Below are 15,144 nucleotides of genomic sequence, written 5' to 3'. Positions count from 1 at the left end.
TTTTTTTTTTTTTTTTCCGCCGTATCTTCTTCTACAGACAATCAAATTCAGGTAAGGAAGAACTTCTCTGACGAAAAGGGATAACAAAAGAAAAGAAGTGAAATACTCTTCATTCACCTATTTCCTTCGAGGACAATTTTTCAGGTTTAAGGTTGTTACCGACAGTTGAATTTATTCGGCTCACGAAAAGGTCCTCTCGCGGTCATATCTGTCTTTCTGTTTGTTTGTCTGTCTGTGTGTCTGTGTGTCTGTCTGTCTGTCTCTCTATGACTGTGCATACTGACCTTTCCTGGGACCATAGGACTGGCCGTCCCCCTGTGAGAAACGGACTCAGGGGTCACATATTATCCACTGGATCTATGTTCCTCCTTGGGCCCATCTTCTCAGTGACATATGTCCCATGAACCTATTCCTACCATGACTCTATTTTCCAACTACCCATCCACCCTCCCATCAACATTTCCCACCCTCAGCATCCGCTCACCCACCCTCCCTGCCCACCCGGTCACCCACCCACGCTGCACCTATACCACCGAACAGATCCGTTGTAACAGTGCTATCGTAGTGCAGATGCAGGAGGATGTTACAATTTCTATGGAACTGGCCACCGTGTTCCCACCTTGTTGACTCGATTAGTTTTAATTAGTTTTCATTTTGGCCACCAGGGACTCCGCGTCTGCAACTTGATTTACACAACAATAAATTCTACGTAAAAAGATACGGTACCCATACTAGACCCCTCTGGAGCTTTCTAGATAGTTTCCCTTTAATTCCCGTGGCAGACAAACACACAGACACATTCACTTTCACTAATGTTGATAAGATATTCCCTCAACATTCAGGCAATTTCATTCAGCTTTGGAGAATTTTTTGTGTAGGAAGGAGTCTGCCATAAAGCCGTGGATATGATGGAATATGATAGGTAATTAGTTCCTACGAGAAGAAAAAAATATTGTGACGTATAAACACTGACATTATTTTGACCTACTAACATGCCAGCGGAAGCGTTACAGTTCTCTCTCTCTCTCTCTCCCCATAATCGATCGTTTTGTAGGTCATCTGTCTCTGTCAAATCAACCATCCATCTGCATTTTTATCATCCATCTACCCACACATTCATCTACCTGTCTATCTACTTATTCCTTTATTTACCGTCTATCTTTATTAGTTACCGGTATGTACTGATCTCTACATTACCTCTGCATTTGTCTATCTCTTTTTCTATGTGTATGTATTGTCATGTGCTTAATCCCGGAGTTCATCCAGGGTGACCACTTCTCTCTACTTAACCCACCATCCTCATAACCATAATCCTCCACTTAATTCTTCCACATAGCTTTCACTTTCATTCTCACAGTAAATTACATATGAATGTGTAAAAAATGTGAACTAATTATTTGCAATGCATGACCTATTATCATATGAGGTGAAAATGTCTGATTTATTGGCTCAGGTCATGGGAAAAGCAAATGATATACCAGAGCAATTAGTTGTGATCACAGAAAATATATGTCAAAGTAATTACTTCTGGCCATAACGAGAACATCAAACATAAAAGGTCGCAGTCATTACCTGCCGCCCTGGATATATAAGATAAATATCACATTATTTATTTATACCGGAGAAAAAAATTTAAATATCATTGTACTTACCTCAGGTCAAAGAATATATATATATATATATATATATATATATATATATATATATATATATATATATATATATATATATATATTGTGTGTGTGAATGTGTGTGTGTGTGTGTGTGTGAATGTGTGTGTGTGTGTGTGTGTGTGTGTGTGTGTGTGTGTGTGTGTGTGTGTGTGTGTGTGTGTGTGTGTGTGTGTGTGTGTGTGTGTGTGTGTGTGTGTTCATGCCTGGATATAGCTGTATTCACGTGTGGCCTTGCATCCTAATCAAGCGCCACCACCAAACACGGGTAATTTTTACGCGGGTAATTAGCACCCTTTGAAATCGAATATCAGGCGTTGTCAGGTGGATTTCAGGGCCAAAAAAAAAAAAAAAAATACAGCTAAAAAAATATATGGCTCCTGTTTTTGCTGTGGGAGTCACGTGGGATGTATAGGGCGCGGGATGGCCACGTGATGAAACCCTACCTACCTGGGCCATTCACCTGCGCATGATTTGATTCATTCTTGATGGAGTCTGGCCCTGAAGCCGCATCGTTCGTTTCATTTCTGACCTTCCCGTTTGTACAGGGTTCATGGCCGACCAATAATTTCTTTCTCGATGTACTGCTCACTCCCTAACTCCTTCCGAAGACGATGTTGTAACTTGGATACGAAACTTTGCCAAACGACTTCTGAACACATGAAAGAATGGAGAACAATGACCAGTTAAATGTATAATTAATTTTTCCTCTTAGGTCCTCCATATTTCTTTTTCTCCCTAGTTACATTTCCTTTACTGTCTCCCTCTTGTTAATTAAAACCCGACTCCTTCCATCCACCATATATATATTTATTTTTTTTAAAGTGACTCGACAGGCCCTCTTCAGAACATGTGTGACTGGATATGAATCACCTACCACTCATGACTTTCTTTCTGCAATGTATGTGCCGATTAATAATGCACAGTTTATGCTCTACGCAGTTCACAACTTTGCTTAGTTTTCTGGAATGTAGGAGGTTTTGGCCACGGGCGTTTGGGCCATGGGTCACCAACCTAGGACGTTTTGAAGTGTGAAGTGTTGTGAACCTTACCTATTCCTACCCTAACCTAACCCAACCTAACCTAACCTAACCTTTGCCCAAAACGTCCTAGGATGGTGGCCCTTGACTTAAACGTCCGTGGCCCAGACGTCCGTGGCCGAAACATTCAAGCACGAGTTTCCTGCTTCACAATAATGATACCTGTTATTCATTACCCACCTCACTAGACAGGCTATTAAATGCTAAACATCTCATCAAGATACCTGAAAATATATTCTAAGCAGCTTACACCGAACTCATTTTCATATCGGACAATACTGATATCGGATTTATTGCATGTGTATCTTACGCTATGGGTTACAAGACACTATATATGATGGACAAGAAACATACCAACTAATTACCCGACACACAAGATACCCGACTAATCAGTGACATCCTTCAAAGCCTAGCACTTGTAAAAAATCTGGCACCCTACCTCCGTACTTTTTTTTTTTATTTTCCTTTATGATAATGAGGGCGAACAGGAGAGGTAAGGTGAGAGAATGTGAAAGTAAGAATGATGCGCCTGAAGGGGAAGTCGGTTAGTACGGAACAGAAAAGCCTAAAGGTCCCTTTGTCAAGGTCGCCACTCATAGGATACAACGTTATACAACAGATATGTGGACAGAATAAAAGATTAGTAGATACTCAAAAGACAGTCAGGGAGATAGGTAAATGGGCAGGTAGATGGAAGTACAAACAAATTAAGGACAAGTCGACAGATAAACAAATTGATAAATCTATACAAATACACTACGCAAGGTCACCCAGTCCACCAGGTTCTGTGCGCTTCTCTGTCCGTCATTACTAATCGAGAACAAAGCTCGTGAGGGATGGAGGTTGTGATAAACTGCCTGTCTGTCCAGCCTTCAATTCGCCAGTCCCTCCGTCACCCTCCCCTCGCTTCCATGCGCACTGAGCCTCGTGATGGGGAGGACACACTTTCAGTCACGTGACCTCCTTTCCCCTTAAAGCTTGCGCGTATGTGTACTTTTAGAGACTACATTGTATCCTTTTAGTTAATAGAGAAACTGTTGGTCTGGGGGGAAAATAACAAGTATCACGTTTTCCCGGCGGCAGGAGGGGTCAATGTGAGGTAGGGGTGTTTTAAGTGTTGATGTGGTTAGGTGTGGGTATGGTTAGCTGTTGATAAAGAGATGCAGAAATGGTAGAGGTGTGGATGGGAGGAGATTTACATATAGAAAAGTGTGGCTGTGCTGAAGTGTGCTGTTATATGAAATTGGGGGAGGGGGGAATTTAAGCACTGTGGGAGTGTGGATGTTGTGGAGGGTGAGTGTAGTGTTGATATGATGATTTATGAAAGTGGTCAGGTAACAATATGATGTAGTGTTGATACTAAGCTGAAACTGTGATGATATGTGGAACTGACGGTGTAAATGCGGAATGACCTAAATTGGGTGAGCTATGATAAAGGTAATGGGATCGCCAGTGGGAGGGTAACAGTCACCTCGTCACAAGGTCGAGTGGGGTGGCCTGCTCTCCGCTAAACACATTCGATAAGATAACGTAATGTTTAGGTTGTTTTGTTACTTGCAGACAGTTTTATTATAATGAAAAAAGTGAAGCTGTTAGTTAAGGCAATATCTAACCTTGCATGCCGGAATAATCAATCCTAAGCTAAATATAATCGTTTGGTAACAGAAGAAGTGCTATGAAAATTATGTTATTGTGGTGAAAAGGTTAAGTGGGTAAGTAAGTTGAATGCTCATTGTGTAGGGTGAAATGGCCCTCTAAACGTTCAGCTCACTTTTACCTCCTAAGCTTGCTCCTCTCTTCCAACCCAGTCACGACTACGTTTATCTGTTGCTAAGTACACCGTCCTTTCCTCTTCTGTTGTCTTTTTTTTTTATAATGCTTTCCTTCTTTGTTCCTTTTGTAATATTCTCCTCTTCTCTTACTGCTTCCTATTTCTGTTGTTCTATAGTAATCCTTTTGAAATGTGTATTATTTAGTAACTCTGTTTTTCATTTGTATTCCTTTCCTCCTCAGTTACTCTTTAGTAATTCTTTCATCTTATGTTATTCCTTCTTTCACTATTGTTCATTTACAGTTCTTTCCATTTCTGTAATACCCTTCCTTTTCTTTTTCTCTCCTTTTTTTGTCCATAAGCAATCCTCCCCACCTTTCTTGTCCCTTTGTAGTCCTTCCCTCTACTGTTGTTACTTTGCAATCATCATCCGTCATTCGTTTGTAACCCATCCCTCCCCTGTTGATCCTAAACTCTCAAGAAGGTTCTGTGCTGACGGAGATGCCCAACGTTTGCCGGAAGGGGAAAATGCTTACAATTTTTTTTGAAGTATTATCACCGCCACTACTACTAACACCATCATTAATATCACAGTCACAACTTTCATCTCCATCACTTACAATATTCTCACTGTCACCTCCACAACTATTTATCATTATCACTAAAATCACTCTCACTACCACAGCCACTACTCCCAAGCCTGTCACTGTCACTACTCTCACATCATCATTACCACTATCTGCATTGTCACCGGCATAAATATTGAGATCATTAAGACCATTGTAACAAGCACTTTCCCATCACCAATTCCACCACCGTTAAAATATTCCGTGTCATAGGATTAAGAAGAAACAGAATTGGTAAATGGAATAAAAGGGGAAGTATTAGCTGACACGGAAATGGCCTATGATTAAATGAAAGTTTAAGTTCAAGTGGCAGTTTTGATGGCGCCTTGAAGACCAGTTTAAGGATGATTAGTGATATATTACTTACAAGTAAATGAACAAGCGCGATTTTAGGCACCCCAAAAGCAAGAATTATGCACTGGAAGATAGAATATAAACGAGGTGTCAACGCTGATGGTAATAGATCCTCTTGTGTTGTCTTTTTATAATGCTTTCCTTCTCACAGTTTATCACCAAAGGAGCACAAAACGCAGCAACTTATACTTAGGCTACCGTGTGATTGATCTTCCTCTGTGTGAATCAGTTCTGGTGTTAATTGGCCATGTAGTGTGATCGTGCTTTATGTTACACACCCTTATTTGACTCTCTCTCTCTCTCTCTCTCTCTCTCTCTCTCTCTCTCTCTCTCTCTCTCTCTCTCTCTCTCTCTCTCACTGTCTATGTATTTATCTGTTTGTTTATATCCATACGTCTTGATTTACGTATCTGTCCATCTGTTTATCTGTCTATCTTTCATCATGGGTAATGCATGTTATTAGCTGTTTTTATGCATTTTACTCATTTCACTCCTGGTAATCTCTCTCTCTCTCTCTCTCTCTCTCTCTCTCTCTCTCTCTCTCTCTCATGGGGGTCTCGACTGTACGGCACCACACCCACTTGTGCCTGATAGCTCCATTACCCTCCACTCACTCTCACTCACTTTCACCCACTTTCAATCATTCTCACTCATTTTTTTTCAACTTGCTCTTACTCTCTTTTACTTACTCTCACCTGCCTTCAATCTCACTCGTTTTCACTTTCTCTAACTGACCTCTGTTAATATATTTTCACAGACTTATATTCACTTTTCATTACTTTATGTTTCTTTTGTATTACACTGTCATTTTCACCTGCTCTCGTTTACTTCTATTCCCATTCATTTTCAACTTCTTTTTTCACTTTCACTTGCTTTTATTTCTTGTCACTCACCACCTATTTCATTTCTATTCACTTTCACCTTCATACACCTTCACTTGGCTTCTTGCTTTCTCTCTCGCACATCGCCCTCATCCATCTTCTCTCACTGTCACTCATCGCAGTCACTTTCACTCATTTTCAGCCATCTTTAGTCTGTCACTGATCATCGTCACTCACTCATCTATCCGTTACTCTCAACGTTTCACACTTCACACAGTCTCACTCAGCTTCACCCACTTTCATTTACTTTCATATACTGTCATTCAGTTTCAGTCACTTCTGCCTACTTCTGACTGTTCTGACTCATTTTCATTATTCCTTACTTGTTCTTACTCGCCTTTTCTTACTTTCTCGCTGGCTTTTCACAATTTGCATGTAATTTCTTATACTAACCCATTCTTCATTACTTTCATCGACTCACAAGTATCATCACTTATATTCACTCAGCCATCGTCACTCACCTTCAGTTTCTCTCATTCATCTCCACTCACCAATCACCATCACTCACGCACCCAGTCGCCTTCATACATATTAACTCATTCATCACAATTATTTTTTTCTCGCCTTCTCGCTCACGTTCATCTGCTCTCACTCCACTCCACCCATTCCCTAACACCCTCAGCTACCCTCATACACGCCTTTCACTTTCTTTCATACCTCTTCTTTACTTCCCCCTCCTTCTGAAACTCACTTCACTCTCCTTTACCCTCACTTTCGCTCACGGTCTCCCACAGGTCACTGAAACTACCACCTCCAACTCTCTCTCTCTCTCTCTCTCTCTCTCTCCTCACCCACCCTATGCCCTTTCAAGGCGCCCCTCCCCTCATACTGATGATTCTAAACTGCCTGTCTTGCCAATGTCACTGCCTGTGTACATACTCGCACGCGGGCATGTGTGTGCATGTGTGTGTGTATGTATGTACGTGCATGTGCAGGCCAATTTATTGTTATGTGTGTGTTTGTGTGTGTATACGTGCGTGTTTATTAATGAAAGTAAGTGTATATATATGGTTTTTCTTAGTATCACTACGTGTGTAAAGTTACGTATTGCATATATATATATATATATATATATATATATATATATATATATATATATATATATATATATTCTGTATCTTTACATAAAGTACTAAGTAAGACTGCGTGTGTGTGTGTGTGTGTGTGTGTGTGTGTGTGTGTGTGTGTGTGTGTGTGTGTGTGTGTGTGTGTGTGTGTGTGTGTGTTTAAGGAAGAGGTCTGACATTAGCGTCACTCAGAACAACAGGATGGGAGAGTAGATGTCATTAGGGCCGAGTGTTGTTATGGCTGTGGTGGTGGTGATAGAGTTGATGTCGTGAGGTGTGGTATCAGTGTGGTGGTGGTGATAGAGTTGATGTCGTGAGGTGTGGTATCAGTGTGGTGAGGTGTGGATCTGATGAATCATGGCGAGATGCATTTGTGGTGATGTGTCGATGTGGTGCGGTATGTGTGTGGTGCAGGGTTGGATGTGGTGAAGTATGGGTGTGGTGTGATGTGTATGTGGTCAGGTGTGAATTTGGTAGGTATATATGAATGTGATGAGGCGAGAGTGTAGTGAGATGTGCAGGTAGTGTTAGCGTACTGAGATGTGGTGTGCTGAAAGTTAGATGTGGTGTTGGTGTGAATACTGACTTGATGTGATGAAGTATGAGTACTATGAGAGTTTTAGTGAAGTGAGGGTATGATGATGCGTGGCCATGGTGAGGTGAGGGTGTAGTGGAGTGTGGTTGTGTGGATTTGGTGAGGTGTGAATGTGATGATGTGTGGGATGTGATTAAGTGGGGGTACAGTACAGTGTTGGTAAGTATGTGGATAAGGTTTGTGTTGATTGCGAAGAAAATTCTCAGAAAATTTTAAGCTCCATTTTGACAGTCATGTGTCACAAGTTTTCTTGAGTTTAGTTATATATACACCAGGCATGTTTCTTTGTTACCTCCGCTAAGGAGGTTATGTTTTACTCCGCGTTGGTTAGTTAGTTTGTTTGTTTGTCTGTCTGTCTGTTTGTTAGCAGGATTACTCAAGTTATGAACGGATTTTGATGAAATTTTGTAAAAGGGTGGGCCATGGGCCAAGGAATAAATTATTAAATTTTGGGCCGGATCCGGAACCGGATCCGGAGTATTCCGCAATATCTCCAAAAGGTCTCAATGAATTTCGGTGAAATTTTGTGGAAAAGTGCGCCATGGACCAAGAAACAATCGATAGCAGGACTGTATGCAGGATAAACCTGGAGATAACGGAAGTACGCGGCAACAGTTTCCTACTTCTTCCCGTTATACAAACCCTATATGTATATATGTTTAAATGTATATACATATATATATCCGGCCTTGATAACCAGGGGCTTCGGCCCCAATGGTTGATAGGGAAAAAAAAAAAAAAAAACTATAGCCAAATATTAAGCTGTAAAACAACAGGGTAGTGAGATCGAGAAGCAAGGACAGAAAATAACAGAAAGCAGAGCCACATTGTCAGATAGGTGAGGAATTTTCTTTATGTAAAGGTTTTGGTGTGTGTGTGTGTGTGTGTGTGTGTGTGTGTGTGTGTGTGTGTGTGTGTGTGTGTGTGTGTGTGTGTGTGTGTGTGTGTGTGTGTGTGTGTGTGTGTGTGTCGTCATAGTACCAAGTGAAACGATCCATTTGTCCACTCTCACAAGACAAACAATCACACCCAACATCCACCCCTCCATCAAAACAATCACACTCAACATCCACTCCTCCATCAAAATAATCACACCCAACATCCACCCCTCCATCAAATCAATCACACCCAACACCCACTTCTCCATCAAAACAATCACACCCAACATCCACCCCTCCATCAAAACAATCACACCCAACACCCACTTCTCCATCAAAACAATCACACCCATCATCCACTTCTCCATCAAAACAATCACACCCAACATCCACCCCTCCATCAAATCAATCACACCCAACACCCACTTCTCCATCAAAACAATCACACCCAACATCCACCCCTCCATCAAAACAATCACACCCATCATCCACTTCTCCATCAAAACAATCACATCCATCATCCACTTCTCCATCAGAACAATGACACCCAACATCCACTCCTCCATCAAGATAGTCACACTCCACATCCACTCCTCCAACAAAACAATCTCACCCCGCCCAGTATTCATCAAAACAATCACACCACACATACACTCCATCAAAATAAACAATCACACGCCTCATCTACTTCCCATTCAAGACAATCAGTCACATCCCATCAAGACAAAGTTTTTTTTTTACCTTTAAATTAAACTCATCCCGTGAATAACCAATGAACTCTTGTTTTAGTGCCTGTTCTTCTAAGCAAATCCTCTTCAATAAACATCCGTCGTAATTCAGCTTTAATTCACCTGTATTTTCTTTTTTTCTTTTCTTTTTTTTCAATGGAATTGCCTCTCATATGCATGTCGTCATACTAGCCCACTGTTAATATGTCAAGGTTAGGTCTGAATATCCTTCTTCCGGCGGTAATGAGTGTCAGACTTGAAATCCTCACGTCAAAACACTTAGGAAGACGGCAAGCTTCATCTTCAAAAGGAGCTTGGTGTAAAGGCAAACACTTACCAATCACACCCAGCATTTACTCTCAAGGCATCACACAACATATCCACCTGCCTTTCAGGACTCATCACACCTTATAATCCATCCACCCATCAAGACATCCCTTCATACCTTTCGACCAGTGCTTAGTCAGTGCAAGTTATCACACCCTACGTCCACTTTCCCATCAAGACAGTCACGGTCAATATTCACCCCTCGCCAAAACAATCACACGTCCATTCCCCATCAAGACAAACAAACACACACACGTATTCTCTCCATCATCAAAGCAATCACACAGCCACTTTCCCATCGGTGCAATCACACGCGCATGAGAGCTCTAAGAAACTGTGCAAATTATATATAGATAGAACCCCGCTCCTCTCTATCTCTCTTCTGCTTATAAATCAATCCTTCAACTCGGCTCTCTCGTCGTGTATAAGGGTTCACATCGACTGGAAATGGGGGAGTGGAGCCAAATTTATGCTTTTACGTCAATTCCCAGTTTGGCTGTGTAATATGCGCTACCCAGTGTAATTGTTTAAATTCATTGGCTATTTCATATATTCGTGCCGTCAGAACTCAACCCTTTCACAAGATATATATATCCGCGCTTCCAAAGTGTGTGTGTGTGTGTGTGTGTGTGTGTGTGTGTGTGTGTGTGTGTGTGTGTGTGTGTGTGTGTGTGTGTGTGTGTGTGTGTGTGTGTGTGTGTGTGCGTTAATATAATAATTCGAAAAGTTTTTAGGTGGTTCTAGCCAAATGAGGTGAAAAGGTTGAGAAATAGCAGTGGGAGTTTATCTATTATTTTCTAGAACAGCATGTCAAGGGTCAATGTCGCTGTACAAGATTAAAGTTTGACCAAGAAATACCAGCTTTAACAGTTCCTATCCGACTGAGGCGAAATTTTGTGCAAGTCTTGGGGGTACGGCAACAACAATGTGATTTAAATTTGAGAACAAGCAGCCATGATTTAGGGTCACAGGGCAAAGCAGAATTTCGATCTGTTTGTCTGAGTGTGAACAAAATAATTACAGCAGTTTTGATCTTATTTCGACCAGACTTCGTGGCATTGCTAAGTATCATCGAAGGGTTGAGGAATTATATTTTAAAACGATAGGTCAAAGGTCCAGTCCACATGGCAGGGGATGCTTAAGCTGTTTTTTATGTGATTTAGACAAAAGTTTATGGAAAGGTTCAGACTCAGGCAAGGACAAAAGGATTCCATTATGAGCCAAATCAGTGAAAGGTGAAGGTCACGGGGAAAGGTCGAAAGTCAAGGTCACAGGGCAAGGTCAACCCAAACAGTGTTGAACTGATTTAGATATCTGGTGAAAGTGTTAAGGGTCAGGCAAAATAATTTAATTCTATACTGACAGCAGACAGTTGATGGTTAAGGTCGCAAGGTAGTCAAAGGTTCCCCCTCAGACCAATTTGTAGGCTAGGGTATTGCTCTCTCAGGGTGCTCCTTATTTATTTTTTTACACTAATTAACTATTACTTCAGTTATACTGCTTAACAGAAGTCTTAACTTAGATGGTTGTATTCACTCTCTCCCTAATGTGTATATATACATGTATCTATCTATCTATCTATATATACTGTACAAAGAAGTTGCAGCCACGACTGGGATATGCCACATTGACGGGTTAACTAGATGATGAACCACTACTACTGACCAAAACAGTGCCGTACATGGAAGTATATCCCCCATCTACGGTTAACTTGAATAACCCCAGTAAACAACATTTCCATATAAGGGTATTATTCTTCTATTTGAATATTTCACGCTGCTTTCATACTAAGAAAATGAAGTTATATCATTAGCATTTTTTGAACTACCATATAGGTATTGCCTTTGGTATTTTCCGAACCACGCAAAAAATCATATGTCTATCTTTTTCCTGACCCATAAAGGATCATGATAACAGTTATAATTATATCTGACATACTCCAAAGCACAGGAAGTAATCTATTTGTTTGCAAAGTTGCACAAAGGGGGTCACGTTGCAGCACCACACACATGCAGTCTCGTGTACACAGGAATGTTACAGAACTTCACGTTGCACGATGGACTTTTGCAAAGGCGAACTGTGTGTGTGTGTGTGTGTGTGTGTGTGTGTGTGTGTGTGTGTGTGTGTGTGTGTGTGTGTGTGTGTGTGTGTGTGTGTGTGTGTGTGTGTGTGTGTGTGTGTGTGTGTGTGTGTGTGTGTGTGTGTTCCTGGATTTCTCAGTACCGTTTGTAATTCAAATGAAAGAATTACACTCGCATGTGGAAAAAATTATTGTGAAGATTCTGTACAGCTGTTTCAGTCCGGGTGTTGCATTTCCTCATTACATTTCAGAATATGAGAATACGTCTTCCATGTAATTTGAATTTTTAAATCGTCTGTGTCTCTTTTTAAACCAGTTATTTCTGTTGCCATTCGGTTTATCCACTTGAGAGGATACACATCGTAGTGATGCTTATATCACTGCGGCATCGGATTCTCCCGTCGGAAAGAAAAGGAATTAGGCTGATTTTACCCTTCCCCATGCTGGCAGAGTACGAATGGGTATTTATAATGACATCAGTAAGAGTGATACATTCAGACATGCATTGGCTATATTTGTATGTGTCACAGTATTTTGTCATCAGTGTCACCCCAGTGCTAACATTTCAAATAAGTACTGTCTGTAGTACTGCTTTTCATATGCTTACGTATACTCACATCTCGACTCACACAGTGACATACAGACTCTGCTACAGACAAACACAATCGTAACAACTCTCTTAGTTTTTCCATGAATTATTCTCTTGTGACTATTGACTTATATTTTCCTATTCATAATCTGGCAGCATGGGAAAGGGTTAATGTTAATTATTACTCGTGCTCCGAGATGATCTGGTCCTGCAATGGCTGTCACGTGGATTACAGCAGTTACAGTGTATATTTCGGGAGCAGTAGTCGCTAAATGAGGATTACATCAGTTACAGTGTATAATTCGGGAACAGTAGTCGCTAAATGAGGATTACAGCGCCTAAGAACGTCATACGCCACTTTGCTGACGACCTAACGACAAGCCTTACATGAGAGGTCATTGAACTCCGTGACACCTGGAAGAAGCTGGAAGAAAAATCGAGGTTGCTTTTATTTTCCCAATCTTATCCGGAAGAGGAAATTGTTACTAGTGCCTGAAAACACACGATTTTCTTTCCACGGACGGTATTCTCGAAACTCAACCAATCGCTAACGAGAGGCCGCCTTGGAACTGAACGAAGTCGCCGGGCAGAAAAAATGAAATAAAATGAAATAAAATAAAATAAAAATAAATAAGTCACACCGGCAGCAAAAATGAAAGTCACACAATTTTTTTATTTAGTGGTATTTCCCTAAGCTGATTAGAAACGTTTTTGCGGTAACAAGAGCAAAAGAATTCCTTAGCAGTAAGAACCAAGTAAAATCACGTTATTCTGTATCCATGGGTTACCACCGGTTCCCCAAATTCTACCCCTTTTTGGTAGTAAGCGAAAGTGGCGTCAGAGGGGGTAGGGGAAGGTTGATAACAGCGATAGGGAGGAGAGTCTTGTGGATACGGAGGGGAGGAAGGTATGGTAGGTTTATGGAAGTATCGGGGGATGGGGGTTGCGAGTTAACTGAGCTTTATACACTGTGATGAACAGAATCGCCTAGCAGTAGCAAAAATAAATGAATCAGGTTGTAGCAGTGTCAGGACTCTAAAATATCATAACACACTACATAATAGCTAGTAACGTATGTACAGTCTGTAATACAGAGGTTAGATGAAAATCATGCCTGGGCGAGAGGATTATAGAGGAATTAACATCCGCATATTCTGAGTTAGGAATTTCAAAACACAGCAAAGTGTGATGCCTGATCGGAAAGTCCCCAGGCTTGGGAAAGTTCCACACACCCATGCTGTTACACGTGACACAACCAGTCATATACAGGAGAAATGGAAAGACAGCACAGAAGAGGTTTAGGAAAGAACAGAGACGGCAAGGAGAGGAAGAAGGAGCGTGCGGGGTTAGTCAGCAACCGCTCTCATCTCAGTACGCTCTTGTGAGACTTACTATTACTCACCTCAATATTACTCCTGAGATATTCACTTTGAAGTAAATAAACTGCAATCAAACCCCAGACTCATCTTTATCTTTCTCTTGTCATCTGCGACAAGTACCGTACAACGAACGTTCTTTCCATTCGTAAAATCACTACAAATCAACACACTGTTACTCGTACAATAGCTCAGTGACGACTACGATATTTTATATTTACAATTACGATATATATATATATATATATATATATATATATATATATATATATATATATATATATATATATATATATATATATATACAGTATATATATATATATATATATATATATATATATATATATATATATATATATATATCACTGCTGCCACCATATATTCTCTTCCTGTTAACACTACATTGGTTTATTAGCGACGACGAAGGCTTAGATGTTGCTGTCGAGTCCATTTCTATGCATGTATGTGTGGAACAAAATATGTCATGAATGCCAGCTCCTATATAAATGGAAACTGGCACATACTGAGCATGGGTCTGTAAAGAAGTTGTTCAGTTTTGGCGCAGATCGATGAAAGGGCACAGTCACGGAATAAAAGCTGAGGATACGGCACGGAGTAGCTGTGCTGTCTGACTGCCTTTGATACACTTTACTTCCTCTTCAAAGCTTGTATTTTTTTTTTTGTTTTTTCGACTACTGGCCCGAAGGCCCAGGTCGTTAAAACAAATTTGTATTTTATTAAAAAAAATTAATTAACTACTTATATAAATATTTTTTTAATGATATCACTGGATAAATTATAAAGAAAAAGAGCGAGAGGGAGACAGAGAAAAAAAGACTAATCTAAGGACCTAATACCGATAAGCCTAACAAACAAGTAGGTACCCTACACTGAAGCCTGATAATGCAAATAGGTAAACTTACATAATGTGCGCACACTAACGTGGAAAATACCTCGATCATCAAGATAAATCCTTCCACGCAAGAAACATATCTAGTGATTACTGCGTCCTTACCAGCTCAGACCTAATTCTGCAACACCCAAACAGTTCTGACCTTTAACTAATCCTCAGGAAATCTGAAATTAATGAATGTGGTGATGAATCGTGGTGGGCCTGCCTGCCAGTGCATGTGTGTCACGTGATGCTTTGTTACTGGCCAGG

The sequence above is a fragment of the Coenobita brevimanus genome, chromosome 63 (genome assembly GCF_032717465.1).
Source record: "Coenobita brevimanus isolate Jiangsu-jjx chromosome 63, ASM3271746v2, whole genome shotgun sequence".
NCBI lineage: Eukaryota > Metazoa > Arthropoda > Malacostraca > Decapoda > Coenobitidae > Coenobita > Coenobita brevimanus.
This window is presented reverse-complemented; position numbering follows the sequence as displayed.